Raw genomic sequence first — 20,276 nt, forward strand, 5'->3', positions numbered from 1 at the left:
AACGTGTATTCCATAGAACTAGGGAATGGTAACTTGATGAGAGCTGATAAGATTTATCGTGATTGTACCTTGATGTTAGAAAGTAAGCCTTTTAGCATTGATGTGATACCTATTAAACTGGGAAGTTTTGACCTTATGGTTGGAATGGACTGGTTAGCTGATAACAAAGCCGAGGTGGTCTGTGACCTAAAGGCTATTCGTATTCCTATTGCTGACAGTGAACCTATGATGATTTATGGTGAAAAGAATGGCTCACAATTACATCTCATTAACTGCTTGAAAGTCCAAAAGTATGTGAGAAAGGGATGTATCGCTTCTTGGCTCATGTAAGCCAAATTGTACCAGAAGAAAGGAGACCCGAAGACGTTCCTATAGTTAAGGAATATCTTGAAGTTTTTCCGGAGGAATTACCTGGTCTCCCACCGCATCGAGAAATTGAGTTTCAGATAGACTTAGTGCCAGGAGCGGCACAGGTGGCTCACGCACCGTACAGACTTGCACCCCCAGAACTTCAAGAGTTGTCTAGTCAATTGCAAGAGTTGTTAGACAAGGGATTTATTCAACCGAGTTCTTCACCTTGGGGAGCTCCGGTCATGTTCGTTAAGAAGAAGGATGGGTCGATGAGATTGTGTATCGACTACAGAGAATTGAACAAGCTAACAATCAAGAATCGGTATCCGCTACCGAGGATTGATGACTTATTTGATCAGCTACAAGGATCTAGTTGTTATTCGAAGATTGATTTGAGATCCGGCTATCATCAATTGAGAGTCAAAGAAGCTGATGTCCCGAAGACAGCGTTTAGAACATGTTATGGGCATTATGAGTTTACAGTGATGTCGTTTGGTTTGACGAACGCACCAGCAGTGTTCATGAACCCCATGAACCGTGTGTGTAAGCCATACCTTGATAAATTCGTCATTGTGTTTATTGATGATATATTGGTGTACTCCAAGAACAGAGAAGAGCACGAACAGCATCTACGTTCTATATTGACTATGCTTAGAGAAGAGCAGCTGTATGCAAAGTTCTCTAAGTGTGACTTTTGGTTACCAGAGGTACAATTTCTTGGCCCTGTTGTAGGGGCCAAGGAAATACAGGTCGATCCAGCAAAGATTGAGTCGGTTAAGAATTGGGAAACTCCAAAGATGCCAACGCAGATTAGGAAATTTTTGGGTCTAGCTGGTTACTACCGGAGATTCATTGAAGGATTCTCTAAGATTGCCCGACCATTAACCGCGTTGACTCATAAGGGCAAGAAGTTTGAGTGGTCAGAACCGCAAGAGACTGCATTTCAGTTGTTGAAAGAGAAGTTAACAACTGCACCAGTATTGTCTTTACCCGAGGGAAGTGAAAATTTTGTTGTTTATTGTGATGCCTCACGTCAAGGAATGGGTTGCGTGCTTATGCAACGAAACAAGGTTATTGCTTATGGATCGCGTCAGTTAAAGATTCACGAGCAGAACTACAATACGCACGACCTTGAGTTAGGAGCTGTTGTCTTTGCACTTAAAATGTGGAGACACTACCTGTTTGGAACCAAGTTCACTATCTTCACCGACCATAAGAGTTTACAGCACATATTTGATCAGAAGCAGCTTAACATGAGACAACGACGTTGGATGGAACTACTTAATGATTATAACTGCGAACTTCAATACCATCCGGGCAAGGCGAATGTTGTGGCAGATGCTTTAAGCAGAAAAGAGCGAGAGAAACCTCTTAGGGTTAAAGCGCTTAACATAGTTGTCCGTACGAATCTCACATCACAAATCCGCGAAGCACAACAAGAAGCCATGAAATAAGAGAATGTTGATGTTGAATTTCTCAAAGGGATGGATAAGAAGTTTGACATCAAGGAGGATGGAACACGGTACTTTGCTAACCGAATTTGGGTACCAAAGTTTGGTGGATTGAGAGAACTAGTGTTGGAGGAAGCACACAAGTCGAGATACTCAATTCATCCGGGATCAGATAAGATGTACCAAGATTTGAAGGCATTTTATTGGTGGCCGAACTTGAAAGCTGACATTGCTACTTATGTCGGGAAATGCTTGACTTGCGCCAAAGTCAAGGCTGAGCATCAGAAGCCATCAGGATTACTGATTCAACCAGAGATTCCCCAGTGGAAGTGGGAAGGAATTTCCATGGACTTCATTACGAAACTGCCGAGAATGGCGGGAGGTCACGATACTATTTGGGTTATCGTGGATCGTCTCATTAAGTCCGCACACTTCTTACCGATAAGGGAAACTGATAAAATGGAGAAGTTGGCTCAGATCTACATTAAGGAAGTCGTCTCTAGGCATGGAGTGCCTATATCTATTATATCTGACCACGACAGCAGATTTACTTCCAGGTTTTGGCAATCATTGCAGAAAGCAATGGGGACTCGTTTAGATATGAGTACAGCATATCACCCCCAGACGGATGGCCAGAGCGAACGAACTATTCAGACTTTTGAGGACATGTTGAGAGCATGTGTCATTGATTTCGGAAATGGATGGGATAAGTATTTACCACTAGCTGAGTTCTCATACAATAACAGTTACCATGCGAGCATTAAAGCTGCACCATTTGAAGCATTGTATGGAAGAAAGTGTAGATCTCCCGTTTGTTGGAGCGAGTTGGGAGATAGTCAGTTGACAGGTCCTGAGATTATTCAGGAGACAACTGAGAAAGTTCTACAGATTCAGGAACGATTGAGAATGGCTCGAAGTCATCAAAAGAGTTATGTCGATGTTAGACGGAAGGACATAGAGTTACAAGTTGGGGACAAAGTTATGCTTAAAGTATAACCTTGGAAGGGGGTTGTACGATTTGGGAAACGAGGTAAACTGAGTCCTAGATATGTTGGACCATTTGAGATAACTGAAAGAGTTGGACCAGTAGCTTACAGATTGGAACTACCACAAGCACTCAGCGGTATTCATGACGTTTTCCATGTATCCAATCTAAAGAAGTGCCTAGCCGATGATAATTTGATTATTCCTTTAGAGGAACTACGTATCGACGACAAACTTCATTTCATTGAGGAACCTTTTGAAATCTTGGGCCGTGAGGTCAAACAGTTGAAGCAAAGCAGAATTCCTATCGTTAAAGTCAAGTGGAACGCGAGAAGAGGACCAGAGTTCACGTGGGAGCGTGAAGACCAGATGAGGCTGAAGTATCCGCAATTGTTTCCCGAGGAAACTACTTCAGCGGATGATCACTAAAATTTCGGGACAAAATTTTCAATAACAGGTGGGTAATGTAACAACCCTGATTTTTCCGTTACTTTCGTTAACCTTCCGTTAGTTTATTTAACGGCAATTATTTATCTTTTATGTTTTTACGTGTATTAAATGCATACTTGACCTTTGGAGGGTTTCAATAATTAATATGGGTTGATATTGATTCAAATAAATATTTCGGATAATGAAATACGATAAAAACGATACGATTTTGATAATAGCTTTTTGAGCAACGAAACGCTCGGGTTTATTTTAATAATTAATTTTATTAATTATTAACTTTTTAAAATATTTAATTTATTGGATTTTTAATAAATTAAGCGATTGGTTGCGTTTAACGATCGGATTAGCGTTCTGGGCCTTTGGTATGACTAAACGGCACTTAAAACGGACCACGAATACACGGGATTACAAAACGAGAGCTCGGGAACCCCCTGAGGGCCCCATTCGGCCGACCCCTCTCCATACCCCCCTTATATTTTAATTTTTGATAAGTTTAGGGGCTTATGTACTAATTTGTGAAACTATGGTTTAATATAAATTAATTTGTGAGGATTAAACACTGCCATAATCCCAACCCTATTATTCCAGTCGACTTTTTTTTGGCTCCTCCCTCCCCTTTGGCCGTCGACATCATCACCACCACCATACCATCAATTTTTGATTTTTAGATTAAACCTTGAACACGAAAGTTGTAATTCCCGATCTCCTCTACGCGTTGGTGTATTTAATTTAGCGATCAAAGGTATAATTGCATAAATCCTAAATATTAAAAATCTGATTTTCATGTGAGTTTCATAGTTATGTTGTCAATTGCTCAAGTCTATACGCGTACGTGTTAATTGTAATCGTTATTTTGATTGTTTGATGCGCTAAGGTTTAAAAACGAATTTGTATTTGTTTGATCAGAAAAATTAAGTTTTTCAAATGTTAATTATTATGTTATAATCAGATTCCTTGCAAAAAACTATTGAGTTTAGGCTTTGGATTAGCTTGATTTCGTTTCCGTATGATTAAGTTATGTCAATTTGAATTATCGTTGTGTTTTTGTTGCTTGATCAGAAATATGGTATTGATAGACAATGAATTGGAATGTGAGACTTATACCACTGGAAATATAATTTAAAAATACTCAAGTTAGACTAGGATATCATGTCGTTTTCTTATGTATAGCCCGAGATATGCTAGAATTAGTGTAAATGTAGATTTATACAGCACTTACATGAAAATAACCTTATGTGATAAAATGTGTTAACTTATGTGATTAAAGCTTTGTATATTTGAAAAATAGACAAAAAGTAATTCATATTTCATGTAGATATCATAGGTTAATTGTATCTAGATCTTCGGATAATCGTATGCGAATGTGACTAACTAAAAGAGAATCGAATCTGTAAATTGAACACGGTTTTGTACTCTGTGAATTTTGTGAATTGTTTGAGAATGTATGCTTCTGGAAAATGAAACTTAATATGATATGTGACTTATTGTTGGTTTATGTAAATCTCTTAAACCTTATGCATTGGGCACAATAGAGCCATACTTTATGTGAATTCTGATTTGAGCTGAAAACTGAATGATCAACTTGCACGAATAAACTGTACAAATTGGCTAAACAAAAGTGGCTAGATTTTTTATATGTGTTACTTTGATTTGTCCTTGCACTATGTCCACTGGTCTTGTATCAATTACATGTTCCTAACTCCAGATATATCCAAAATGAAATCAGTGCACGGTCAGAAACTGACTTGGCAAACCCCAAATGTATTCCTTCTGATTCCTGACTTTTAATTATCGTATGAGACCCTGGCCGGACTTTTTGGAATCTATTTTAAGTCTAATTATGATCTGGAGTTTGTCATATTTACTTGAATTTTGTACTATGAGATAATGTGCTAAGTATGCTACGTGTTCATAAACTTTGTGCATAACGATAAACTGAAATTGTGAAAATGATCATTCATGACCTGAAACGTATTGTTTGACTTAAGTTTGATGTGTTGACCAATATTTGACATGAACCTACTGATGTTGACTTTAGTTGACTACTTTGACCAATTTTGAGTTTCGGTTTGACTTCGGTTGACTTTGTTTGACTTGCATGATATAGTTGACTTTTACTTTGAAACGCGTCGAGTCGAGCACTAAGACAACGTACACTATGAAACCACACTTATTTAAGATACATATATTGACCAACCTACATACGTATACTTAGGTTACATTACTCGGGTCTAAACCGTACAAGTCATTTATCTTTCATTCCGAGCTTATTCAAAGGTGAGTCTACAGTCCCGCTTTTTACATGTTTTCAGGGATGAGAATACACGCTGTTACATTTACATTTTCAATTACTTTTATATTGACATGAGTACTACACATATGCATAATGAGTTTGTTCAAAAAGCCTCTAGCTTGAATACTTTTAATACCATCGGTGTAAGCACAATTTAGATGGACGGATCCGTTAGGTTGACAACCTCACCCACTATAAAAGCAGTGGTGCATTTATTTTGAACATTAAATACATTTGAACAAGTGTATAATATTTTACGAGGTAAGGTCGGGTGTAGTGGTTTCTATACTCGGGTTAATGCTAGTATTCAGGTGCTCGGTTTATGCAAGCGATAGAATCTCGTGGTCAGTGAAATTAAACTATTTTTCTGATAACTGTTTTTCAGATACTGTTACATTGCTTTAAACCTGTAGATTCACCAACATTATTTGTTGACCTGTTTTTGCGTGTTGTTATTCTCAGGTCCTTAAGAGGTATGCTTCCGTTGTGTTTGCTGCATGACTGGCCGTGGAGTCAGCATTTGATTTTAAATAACATTATTTACTTTCGCATTTAAAACTTTTATACTGTTTAAATACTGTTGGCTTGTGGTTACGATCACAACAGTGTCTCTATTTTGGGATTTTTGACTTTTGTTTTTGAAAGTTATTATTTTAAATAAAATTAAATGCGATTGCTTTAAACGTCTCATATAGAGGGCGTAACTGTTAACTGTGGGACCGAAAATTAACACGCCGTCAGATGGTATTTTGGCGGGGTGTTATAAGCCATCTGAACGTGTATGCCTGTAGTCAGACTGCACGGACGTCGGGGGTAAGGGACGTTGTTGTCTATTTAGAATCTTCAAGCCTATCGCATTACCCAGTGACACGTCTTATGACAGGGGCGTTTAGGACCAGTGTAATGAATACAAGGCCTCTACCTATTCATGAGCCAGCATTCCATAATCTCGGCAGAATAACTGATGAAATCATAGTATGCACTTGTTTTAACCTTATCTGAATTATGAATTTTATTGCATTTACTGTATCTATTATATAAACTAGAAAAATCTAAAATTAGGTAACCACTACTCCTTTATAACTATCTTAAGCTTTAAATATAGGTTCGATTCTACTGATATCTTAAAAATACGACTCTAGGTCATATTTCCCTTACTCATAATAAGGAGTAGTACGATTTAGGCCCCGCTAAATATAAATTTAAAACAGTACCCCCTCTTGGTAGCTGATTCTGACGTGTTGCGACCTAACGACATCGCACAAATAAAACCGTCCGTTTTGGCCATATCAAGAGGGAAGCTAGTTTTTGGCGCCGCTGCCGGGGAACTGGTATCAGATAATACTGCTTTCTATCAAACTCATTCACAAGCATTTAGTGGTGTCTAAGAAAGACAATTATACACGGACTTGGTTGTTGGATTTTCCAAACAGTCTCCAATTATATTGGAACCAAAAGGATCCTGCCTCTCCGTCATCGGCCTGGCCACTTGGTTTGTTGAATAGTTCGTGTGAAGCCCTTTTATCGAAATATCAGGGAATCAGTAGCAAGAACCAAAAACATATTCAACCTTAGGATAGTTAGATTATCTTAGATTAAATTAGATTACTTTAAATTAGACTACCTTATATTGAGATTATTTTAGATTACCTTAGATTACCTTAGAAATTTAGTTTATCTGTTTAAAATTAAAAACAAAAAGGCATACCCAGTGTATGACCCAAACCCGATCTAGACTAGGGCCGTTGTTATTCGTACATGATCCAGATGCAATTTTCTAAAGCACGCAAGGAAGCACGAATCATAAATCAAATGGCGTTACGCGTTACTTTAGCAGAAAACAACAAACCCTGGATTGAAGGTCGAGGAGGACCGATCAGATTTCCAGAGATTCAAGGACACTTGTCTGAGTTAAAACATCACATCATACAGCTCATCCAAAATAGCTATCAATTTCATGGATTACCGAATGACGATCCTAACTCTCGCCTTGATAAATTCATATCTCTTTCGAACTCCTACAAACAGCCAGGGATAGGACAAGATATAGTCCGGATATACTTGTTTCCCTATTATCTCACTCATCATGCTCAAACATGGTTCGAAGGACTGGAAAAAGATTCCATCACGTCATGGACGGAGATGGCTACCAAATTCCTAACTAAATATTTCCCTCCTTCTAAACAAACTAAACTAAAGAATGACATCATTAACTTCAAACAAAGTTATGATGAATCTCTTTACACTGCATGGGAGCGATTCAAAACCCTGCAGAAGAAGTGCCATAATCACCAGCTAGAACGGTCAGCTCAAATATGTACCTACTACAATGGTCTTACGGTAAATCATAGGATGACGATCGATGCATCAGCTTAAGGAAATCTGATGAACCAAACCGCAGACGAAGCATGGGAATTGCTCGAGAACATGACAATGCATCATCATGACTGGAACAGTTGTGAAACAACTTCATCATCTGCCCCACTCTCTGCACTTAACAATCAAACGGAGGCCATCAAATCCCTCAAGGATAAGATGGAATCTCTCGCTAAACAACTCGGAGAATTGAAGACGCAACCGCAGCAGGTTAACTAGGCTCAGGCCTGTGTTAATTGTACCAACCTGCAACCCACTGAAGAATATCAAGTTGAGTACGAGAACCCCGACTGTTCAGTCTGTTACGTTCAATACCCAGCTCGTCAACCAAATCCTTGATTTAATCAACAAACTAGGGTTAACCAGTTTCAACGAAGCAACCAGCCTTTTCGATATCGCTACCCACCTTATCCAGCCCAACAATCTCAATTTTCCTACGATCAACCACTTCCACTTACTGGTCCACCAGTTGAGGAAAATTCCCCAACCACCCAAATTACAAAAAGTAACCAACCCCATTCTCGGAGTTGATGATCAGTTGACTCAGTTCATTCAAGGACAACAACAGCTAAATCAGAGAACTGCATCCAGACAAGACCAAACGGAGATACTAATGAGAAATCATTTGGCTCTGCTCAAAATTCTAGAGACGCAGCTCAGACAGTTATCACAACGCCTTGAAACCCGACCATAAGGAAGGTTACCGAGTAGTACTATCCAAAATCCCCACATAGAGGAATCTAAGCAAATGGATTCCGTAATCCCAGGGGAAGAACCACGGAGGAGGTCAGCTAGGCTCAAGAACAAGTCAACATATACTCAGAAGCTGCCCCCTGCAACTCCAGTTCGTGTACCCTACCCTGGAAGGCTACAGGAGGAACCATCCAAGCTTGATTCCTTCAAACTCTATGGAAGATTCCTGGACACCATGTCCAAAGTTCTCAACCAGAAGAGATACATTCGAAGTCTTCTCTCTACTAAGGAGAGGATACCATATTCTAATAAAATTCCACTGAGTGAAGAATGCTCGGCATTACTCAGAAACTCTCTACCACCAAAGCTAGGAGACACATGCCGATTCATTTTCCCGTGTTCGATCTACCAATCTGGAACCATTCATGCGCTAGCAGATTTAGGAGCAAGTATCAACCTAATCTCCTACTTTCCCTACAAGAGATTAGAGTTAGGAGAGTTGTCACCAACTAAAATGACAATCCAACTTGCCGATCACACAATTCGATATCCTAAGGGCATAGTTGAGAACGTCTTGGTGAAAGTCGACAAATTCTTGTATCCTACGGATTTCGTAGTGATGGACATTAAGGAAGACCTACACACACCAATAGTGTTAGGAAGACCTTTCATAAATACTGCTAGGACTGTCATTGATGTGTACAATCAAACCTTGATCTTGCGATCACATGGGGAGAGCGTTACCTTCAAAATTGACCAACCGATCTTTCTGGACAGGCAGAGATGTTTGCTATTTCCACCAGACAGATCACTTCCGATGACGAGTCTTCACCACCAGCCGATGATATCGAAATGGGTGTCGAATCACAGTCTGCAGACGACCCAGCAATGGAAGAAGAGGATCACAGCGAAGAAATAGAGGAAGAGGAAGAATCTGAAGAGGAAGAGGAAATGGAAGACGTAAAAGAAACTGTGATAATACCCTCTCTAAGCATTAAACATCATGAAGAATTAATGAGGCTTGAGACGGAAGATCACAGTTTAATCATTCGTTTCAAGAAAAAGACTGACAAGGTTGAGGTTAAAGATATAGAAATTGATCCTGCAAGTATCAAAGTGGAGAACCAGAGTACTGAAGAAGCCCGTTCATTAGACGAACCCTCAGAAGAACATTATATCGATGATGACAAGGAAGAGCAACATGAAGACATTCTGGATAACTCATACTCTCCAACCGAACCAGATCAAGGGGAGCCGGACTCTTCTTCAGATCGGATTCTGATCATATCTACACACGCCGACATGATAACTTTCATCAATGACACCGATGAATTTGAAGATATTCTCGAAGCCATCCGTAAATCAACAATGGATTTCACGCTACGCTTAGCAGAACGAATCATGGCTATCCGAGAAGAATACAACCTCTATCTCCAGAGAGAAGACAATTATGTAGAAATCCTAGAAGAACGCATTCAAGACTTTATCAATACTCTTCACGATCATATCTACCGCGAAGAAAGGCAATGAGAGCACAATTTAGTGGTTTGCACTATTTTTAAGACAAGATTCTATCGAGATCAGAAGATCATTTACTCTAAGGTTTACAACGCCTTAGCCGGATCTGCACTTCCTTTCTCAGCAAACCAACGAGCACTACTGACTCTCATCCGAAAGCACATAGATCTTTCCACCGAACGCCCGATTATCACTCCGATTTGTAAATGATCGAGGATATTCACAGCTTTTTCGCTCTCTTGGAAAGAGATAATTTCGAAAGCACACCAGACATCCTAGTGATTTATGTAACAGTTGATCACCACGCTGATCTAATTATCAAAGAGTTACGAGACGCAGTCACAGAAGAAGTAAGACACAACAATTCGTTCTCTCATCTTGAACCAGACCGAGTCAACATCACCACCTACGTTACAAAGCAGATAGCACATATCTTCCACGAATCCACGGATCCAAGTTTCACATTTAAAGCCGGATGTCGGGAAACATACTCAAAGACGGTGACGTTGATACTCGGGTCAGGATTGCTTTTCACTTCTTTTCAGCTTCGCCTTTTTACCAATCTGTGCAAAGCTACAGACTCTTACTGTGGAGATCACCATTTCGAAGATTTCGAGATACTAAAGATACAGTTTCTAACACTGTTTGAAGACCTCTGAAATGAGCATCCCATCAGAGAGATAATGACCACCAGCACTGCCTCTATGATTGACATTCATGGGTCAACCAGCAGAGCCGTGGATCATATTCTCATCGGACTTCAAGATTTATCACGAGCCGAAATTGTACACTACCTATCTTTCAGAAGATCTTTAAGAGAAGTACCGGATCTTCTACCACTTTTGGTCGGACACTTTCTCAGGATTTACCCACCAAGAGTCACATTCCCTCGAGAAGACCAAGATTACAACCACCAACGAGGAATGTTTGCTTTCTAAACATCACTACGGTTAAGCCAACGACCATAAACAAAAGCGCTTCTCGGGAGGCAACCCGTGCAATAAAGTAGAGTAGAAGAATAAAGGATGACAAATGAGCTGATCAACAAAGGACGCAAGGATTGAAAGCCAACTAGTATCTTCACAAGCAACATCTGCTAGGGGTACTTCTTTCTTCCCGTTACTAGCTCAAACTTTAAATTATGCCACATCCTAGCTTATCACTAAGTGTGAGATCTCAACCCAAATAAACGCTAGATAAATACCTCCAAATCTTCAATTAAAACTGCTAAGTGTGGGATACACTAGGAACATTCAGGACAATGTTCGTCTAAGTGTGAGATGTTGGCATAATCTTTTTACACTATATTAAAATAACCCATTACGAAGATTCCAAGTTCTTAAGCCAAATTTCAAAAATTTTAACAAAAGAAAGCCTTTTCGAAAAAATATTTTTAAAAACCTAGAACGTTTGTAAATAAAAGTATGACTTAAGTAGGGTGGAAATTTGATTAGGTTGAACCAAATCTCTAATAGAGCATTGCATGACTAGGCATTATCGACCTAAATCGATTATGGTGAGGCACCCAAATAAGACCAGCATTCATCTTTAATGTTTCACTGTTTTCTGTTGAGAGTGCCGATGTTTGTGCTTAGAATCAGAACTTGCTTTAGATTTACATTTCCAAAGCAGCGAAACGTGATTTGGTTATAATCAGAAAAGCTAGCCATTTATCAAAAATAAGCCTTTCGCACCTCCACTACTTCTACTTCACCACCACATTCACATCCTCTTTACTATCACTTGAAAAATCCAGAAAATGAGATTCCTTTCGAAAACCCGATGTGATAAACCTCTCAAGTATCATGGCAAAGATATTGAAATTTACTGGCAAAAAGTTTCTCGAGATGAAATCTTTGAAAAAAAAAATAAAAAATTTCAAAGTTCTGAAAAAAGGAGCAGAACTTATAAAGAGAAACGCCGAAGAAGAACTTGACCAAAAATCAAATGAAGAAAAGTTCGAAAGTGCTTCTCAAAATATCAGCACTCCTATCTATCTTAAATTCCGAATAAAAGTCTGCATAAGGACTATATTACCCTTTTTCTCACCCCTCAAAAATAACTTCACTACCACTCCAAAATTCCTTCCCATCATTGACAAATGACCTAGAAGCTATGGTAACTACCGTTCTCACATTAGTAGCAAGGATTTGAGTCTTTATCAAGCCTATGACGATGGGTACATCATGACTGGCTATGAGTGAATTCATTTCTTAGATCTATAGGGAAACCCTAAACACTTGTGTGATTTGAGTGACCCGTGAAAGCTAGCCTAAGTCATGTAACCTCCTTGCATGCTTGCAGAGATAGTTTCAATCCTAATATAGATGACTCATCTTACTTTTCGCTCTTATAATAAAAAGCAAACCGCTTAGGCTATTAGAAAAGAAACTCCGAAAAGATTTCTCAAGGTAAAAATGAGAGTTTTCTTGAGGACAAGCAAAGTCTAAGTATGGGATATTTGATATCGGCTAAAAAGTCACGTTTTCACCCCGGTATTAAGGCCCAAAAACAAGAAAGTTTCGAAATTTATCGGCAAAATACCCGCTTCGCAGGTTAGAATTGAAGATCAAGTAATTACGAAGAAGGTGCAAAAAGAATTAAGAGAATCGGAGCTAAAACGAAGATTCTAGAGCGAAAACGGTGAAAGACAAGAAATCAAGTTACGATCCAGCGAATCAGCAAGCCAAATGGCCTGCCAAACGGCTTTCCAGTATGGCAAACGGCCTGCCATACACCCAGATTAAACAGGCACATTAAACGGACTGTCCTGGCAAACAGCCCCTGCAAATGGCCTGCCAAACGGCTTGCCAAACGGCCTGCCAGCCGTTTGCAGGCAAATTTCATGCTTATTTAAAGGGTGTTTGTCATTCATTTCAACACACACTTCAATTCACTTCTTTCTCTCTCTTGTACAATATTAGTCATACTTTTAAGGTCTTCGACTCCGTGCGAGAAATCTAGTACCCGGAGAAGAATGCCGAAGATTGTATTAGGAGCGGTCTGGAGTTTGAAGTTGTCACTTTTGTATTCGAAACTCGTTTAATCTACTGGTACTTCTATCCTTTATCTTTATATAATGTCTTCTATCATTATGTTCTGTGATGTTCTTGCCATGATTAGCGAGTAGTTATCTTTAGTATATGCTATGATGTAACCAGTTATAATGCCGAAATAATGTTATGGTTTGTGTATGTTGTCGAAATGCTTTCCGATTATGCTTTAAACTCAATTGCTTTTCCAACTAATAGAACATAGTTATTGGCTCCGTTATTGGGAAGTCGCGAACCCCGATTCAGAGTACACTATCTGTGTCACCCCTTGGTAAGAGAAGTCTATCGGATACAACGTAAGATCGATTGAGGTACACCGGTTGTAGTAAGTCTATCAAGCTTTAGATTCCGACTGAGGACTCTTTCGTAGTGAAACATCTGATTAGACCCTTAGTACATTGTCGGTACTAGACCATGCTAGTGTAGTCACCAAACATGTAAACTTCGTACGTGCATGCTGAAGCACAGCAGTTGTTGTAAGCTGTACCTCTGGTAAGTAAGGTCATGGAACCCGGTCAGTATTGATCGATCAGTACACTGCACGCGGTCTCAAGCATTTCACCCTGCTTGAGGGATTCTTGGTCAATTAAGGAACGGTTTGTTTAAACACATAAAGGATTGGACCGTTAGGATAACCGAACGTGTTCATGGAAGTTAACTTGACTTGACCATGGTGTTATTTATGGTTAAACTCTTTTTAAGGGCCTAACTATCTTTTAAAACCAATCATTAACGAAAGCATTGAAACACATCGCGTCTTTCGGATATGGTAAACCCTGTATTCTATTATGCTTAAGAAAGTTTAGACCTTTGTGGAATGTTAATACGTCACCCAACCAAGTCGCTCAATTGGATGAGCCGTCTGAACGTGTATGCCTGTAGTCAGACTGCACGGGCGTCGGGGGTAAGGGATGTTGTTGTCTATTCGGAATCTTCAAACCTATCACATTACCCAGTGACATGTCTTACGACAGGGGCGTTTAGGACCAGTGTAATGAATACAAGGCCTCTACATATTCATGAGCCAACATTCCATAATCTAGGTAGAATAACTGATGAAATCATAGTATGCACTTGTTTTAACCTTATCTGAATTACGAATTTTATTGCATTTACTTTATCTGTTATATAAACTATAAAATCCCAAAATTAGGTAACCACTACTCCTTTATAACTATCTTAAGCTTTGGATATAGGTTCGATTCTACTGATAATTTAAAAATACGACCCTGGGTCATACTTCCCTTACTCATAATAAGGAGTAGTACGATTTAGGCCCCGCTAAATATAAATTTAAAACAGTACCCCCTCTTGGTAGCTTATGTAACATCCCGCATTTTTCCGTTAAATTATTTTTTTTTTTCGCCGTCTTTTTCTTTTTAGATAATATTCCTCGTATCTAGATTCGTAACCTCCGTTAGCTAACATTCTAAATATTCTCGTTATCGGATTTTAATACGCGTTTTAAAATATTCCGTTTAGGTATTTTCCGCACCCGACTACAAACTCGAGGGACTAAAATTGACACGGGGCAAACTAGTTGACTAGGTCACCTAGTCCACCCCAATCACCACCATTCAACCATCTCCCTCTCTCTCTCTTTCTCTCTAGCAAGAACACACACAAACACCCAATTCAATCATTCATCATCTAAATTCGATCTAGGAGGCTTACAACAAAACAAATTACATATTTGGAATCCTCTCTTCATCCTCTACAATTTGATACTAACTTCATCTCGTTTGGGTAACATTTCTAAAACTCTAGATTTCTCTAAATTCGTGTTTTTGACTTGAAATGGTGTTAGTTAGTGTCTATGGCTCATTGTGATGTCGTGTATATAATTTGTATGCTCGATCTCGTTGTTTTAGTGTAACTAGCATGAACTTGAATTTTGGTGTGTTGTTCTTGAATTTTGGATGATCATATGTTGTTAGATGTTAAAAGTTCATGTTCTAATTGTGTTCCTAGTATCATTAGCTTCATTTTGATGTATAGATTGATTTAAGAAACTTCATAAACGCGATTATTGATTTTGTGAACTTTTGGTTAGGGTTGACAACTCTTAAAACGAACTTTTGATGCGTTGAATGCTTGTTAATGTTATTGATAAGTGTTTAGTTGTGTTACATGTTTCATTACCTTCAAAACGGCATATCATATGTATAAATTGGATTCCCGAAACTTAAATTTCAATTGATAAACTTGAAACTTGAAAATAAACCTCTATTGATCACTTGACGGGATTTCGGTTATAGTATATGATGTTTTTGCTTGATGAAAAGTGCTTAGTTGCGTTCCTTGTCGAAAGAGCTTTCCGATGATATAAAATACATGTTCTAATTGTTTGCGGATCATAAAATGTGATTGTTTGTGTTTTGGTTCGTCCATTTGAGGAATACAGCAAACAGGGCCTGGGAAAAGATCAGGACGCCGTCCAGATACTTGGGACGCCGTCCCACCTTTTGAACCGGGACGCCGTCTAGCTTCTCGGGAGGCCGTCCCAACCTTAAAACCGGGACGCCGTCTAGCCATTTGGGACGCCGTCCCATTTGGCTAAAACTGGCTGTTTGCTTTGGTCATTTGACATGAAAATGTTTGCTATGCTACGGACCTCCGATTAACATGAAACTTGGCCAACATGCTCATATATGATTATATAACTTAGAAAAATTGTCGGATATCCAACCCGACCCCGTTGACTTTTCTGTTGACTTTGACCCGTTCAAGTTGACTTTTAATCAAACTTAACCAAATAATTGTGCAATCGTTCTAACATGTTTTTATACTTGTACCTTGCATGAAACATGACAATTTGATTCACATGCTATTAGGATCGAGTCTTAACGAGCCATAGGACTAATTGAACATCTTTGACCTATCGTGTTTACCGTTATTGATACAACCTATTTGTTTAGGTCAAGACTAGCATTGTTCTTGCACACATTTACTTGTTGAAGTACTTTACTACTCGTGCATTCAAGGTGAGATCATAGTCCCACTTTTTCAATCACTTTTATTCTTTACATCGTGGGCTGAGAAACACATACATTTCACACTTATTTACTTTTCATGCTTTTACATTGTGAACAAATACGAATACAAGGATGCATACGAGTTTGAACAAAAGTCCTCAATCCAATTATCATTAGTTCCACTTGCAGGGTGTAAGTGTAAGCGTGTAATTATGTTGTGTGGCCATACGGGTTTAACAAACCCTCATTCAGACGGTTCGCTACCGTTAGTGAATGAAATATAATTTCAACAATGTATAGTGTAAGTTCTAACACTAAATTCAAAATTTAGAGGGAAGATTCGGTTAAGCCTTGATAATTGGGTGCTCGTGATACAAATACTATTTTGGAATGTGAACGATTCTGGTTGAGCAATTCTTAAAGAACCTTGTGGTTCAATACAATTTACTTACTAAACCTATGATTTCACCAACGTTTTCGTTGACAGATTTCTATGTTTTTCTCAGGTCTTGCACGATATGTGATACATGCTTCCGCTCATTATTTGATACTTGCATTGGATGTCGAGTATACATGCTTTTCATGGAGCGTCTTTTGACTTTACTTTAAACTGTGTCGCCTGGATTTCAATCGTACTTATAACGTTGTAACTTAACTTTTGGTTGAACAATTCTTGTAAATTTTGAAACAATCTTTATTTTGAAATGAAGGCGACATATTTTGGTCAAACGTTATCTTAAAGACTTATAATCAGGTAATGGGACCCACGTAGCCGACGCCGTCACTTGACGATTTGTCGGGGTCGTTACAAGTGGTATCAGAGCCTTGGTTGTAGGGATTTAGAGTTCATTTGTGTCCACCCCGAGTCATAGGGTACATAGGTGAATCTAGACTACAACCGGCATATAGACTGAAGTAGGAATTACTTGACTATTTGTGCATTTATACTCGAACTCTTCTATCATGTCTAACTCGTATTCGATCTTGATCTTACGTTAATAAATTTTGTTGACGCGCCACCTTGACTTTATGAAGTAATGTTAAATGCACATGAGAATCAGGGTAATATAATTTCCGGGATTATATTACGGTGATTCACATGGACGTTCCGACATTATGACATAAAGAATTTAAGGCGAGTCAAGGATAATTTTCTCTTATTCTTTATTCCATATCGCGGTTAGTATTATTTAGAATACTAACCAACGATATTTTTGTGTCATGAAGGAACAATGGCTCGTCGACGCGCTCCTCCCGAAACTCCCGAACAAGCCCTCCAACGTATGATAGCCACCGCCATAGGTGCGGCTATGGCTAGTATCTCCTCCGACATCAATAACAACCACAACCACAACAACCATGGAACCGGTAATTCAAACGAGGGTTGCTCCTACAAAACTTTCATGGGGTGCAAACCTCACACCTTCGATGGGACCGGAGGACCGGTTGTGCTCACCCGATGGTTTGAGCAAACAGAAGCCGTTTTTAGCATAAGCGGTTGTCGGGACCAAGACAAAGTCAAATATTCCACCCACACTTTTGCCGGTATCGCCCTCACATGGTGGAATACGTATGTGCTGTCGGTGGGTATCGATGAAGCTCACACTCTCTCATGGGCCGACTTAAAGAAAAAGATGATCACCGAATACTTCCCGCGCGAAGAGACCCGTAAGCTCGAACACGAACTAAGAACTTTAAAAGCGGTCGGGAATGACCTAAAGGCATATAATCAACGATTTTCTGAGCTATCCTTGATGTGTCCAAACCTCGTGACCCCCGAACCTCTAAGGGTTGAACTTTACATGGATGGTCTTCCCAAGAGCATCAAACAAGGAGTAATGTCATCCAAACCCAGTAATCACCAAGAGGCCCTGAATATGGCCCGTCAATTGATCGAAAAGGTAGACGAGATTGAAGTGCCGGCACCTAAAGCCGAGGATGAGTCGGGTGACAACAAAAGAAAATGGGAAGCCCCCCAATCAAGCAATTACAACAACCTCGCCAAGAAGCCCTTCATCCCCAACGGCAAGAAAGGTTATACCGGACACCTACCGTATTGTAACGAGTGCTACAAACATCATTTAGGTGAATGTGGCAAACCATTTTGCTTGAAGTGTCAAAGAAGTGGCCATGTAGCCCACGATTGTAGGAATACCGCTCCCGTCGCCCAAAAGGAGCACAATGCACCCAAGACGGGTGTTTGTTTTGAATGTGGCCAACCGGGTCATTTTAGGAGTGCGTGCCCAAATAAGAAAATCAACCCCAACGCACGCCGTTAAACTTTCAACATCAACGCCTAGGATGCCCGAGACGACGATGGACTAGTCACGGGTATGTTTCTTCTCGAAATTCTCACGTTTCATGTTTATTCGATTCGGTTACCGTTAGACGTTTCATAAACAAGTCTTTGACTCGTGCTCTTTACATTCCACTTTTTCCCCTAGATACTACTTAGACGATTTAAGTGACCAACGGAAAAATATTGTGTGCCTATAAATTTTATTGGAGGATATACATTAAGACTTTTGACTTGACACCTATAGAACTAGGGAGCTCGGAACATATTCGTTAAAAAAAAAAATATATATAATGTTTCCCCATCGTCTTGTATAGATTATTGTGAACTGAGTAATTTTCGGTTGGAAACCGATACCCTCTCCCTCGCATCCATGACCTCATGATTTCTTGCATGAATCCCGTGTGTATTCCAAAACGACCTCCGTTCCGGTTATCATCAATTGGGGGTTAAGGGAGACAATGTCTCCTGAGTCTTTTCCGAACTCGCAACGTTAGTTGTAAATCTCTCTTAGTACCATTCGATTTATCCAAAGCTCGTCCGTATCCATAAACCTCCTAAACCACGTATGCAAACTTATCTAGACAAATCTGTTATCGTATTTATAGATGACATCTTAACTTATTCGAGTAAAGAAGGAAAACGAACAACATCACCATCTTACGCTCGAACTTTTGAGAAAAGAGCAACTCTATACCAAATTCTCCAAGTGAGAATTTCTGTTGAACGAAGTCCAATTTTCTAGACCATAATGTTAATGATCAAGGCATTTCAATCAATCTCAAAATCAAGCCACATGTAATCAGGAAACTCTCCCCACTCAGACTTGTATTCGTAAAATCTTAGACCTCGTCTGTTATTACCGAAAATTCATTTCTGACTTTTCTCGTGTTACACGACTTTAATCTCTCCGCGATCGAACCTTGAGCGTGATTCTTCACACCAACATTTCTAGTTAAATTCGTTATCTTGCACGGAGAAGTCGAATACTAAATTGTGGATCCGATCATTTTCTCGTCATCACGTACCACACTACATACCCCTGATATTTCACCATTACCGTCTGATATTACTGGAATTTAAGATAACACACAATCCAACGATACTTCACTCTTCTTTGACTTAACGCCCTTGTGTTTCTGATAATCGGCCAACTATTATGCAACCCCGAACTATACAACTACGTGTACTATCTCGTTTCTCTTTCAGACTTCAACTTTTGACAACTAGAGGCACGTTATGGCAACCTCGAGATGTAAGCTCATCCTATTCAAAGTCCTCATTTCACTCCTATCCTCATCGCTCGCATTTCCCTTTAAGGAAACTCCTTGTAACATTTCTCCATGGATAGATAAACTCCTCATATTATATTAGTATTCGCCACGAGGGTGAATAGTCCTAACGAACATTTTTCGAACCCTAACTGACTTGTTCAAACATATCTTAAGAGATTCTATTCCAACACGGTGTATCTTCGTCATTTATCCTGTATCAAAATACTCGTTTCACTTCTAGCGTTACAAGAGACCTTGGGAACCCGCTTAGACACATGTACCGTGTATCTCTCACAAACCGACGAACCGAGCAAACGAACGATTTACATCCTGGAAGGACATGTTTCAAACTCGCATTATCGCTTTTAGTTGATCCCTCATACTACGATAGTTACCGTTCTTGTACTAACGCCGCACTTCCGAAACCCTATATGACCGCAAATGTCATACCCCTATTCGTTGGACCAACGCATGTGGCAAACAAACACCGAAATCTGAACTACATCAGGAAACAACAATTGAGATCATTCAAGTCCGAGAAGGGCTCGAGACGACCCGTAGT

The sequence above is a fragment of the Rutidosis leptorrhynchoides genome, chromosome 4, assembly GCF_046630445.1.
Source record: "Rutidosis leptorrhynchoides isolate AG116_Rl617_1_P2 chromosome 4, CSIRO_AGI_Rlap_v1, whole genome shotgun sequence".
In the NCBI taxonomy this organism is placed as follows: domain Eukaryota; kingdom Viridiplantae; phylum Streptophyta; class Magnoliopsida; order Asterales; family Asteraceae; genus Rutidosis; species Rutidosis leptorrhynchoides.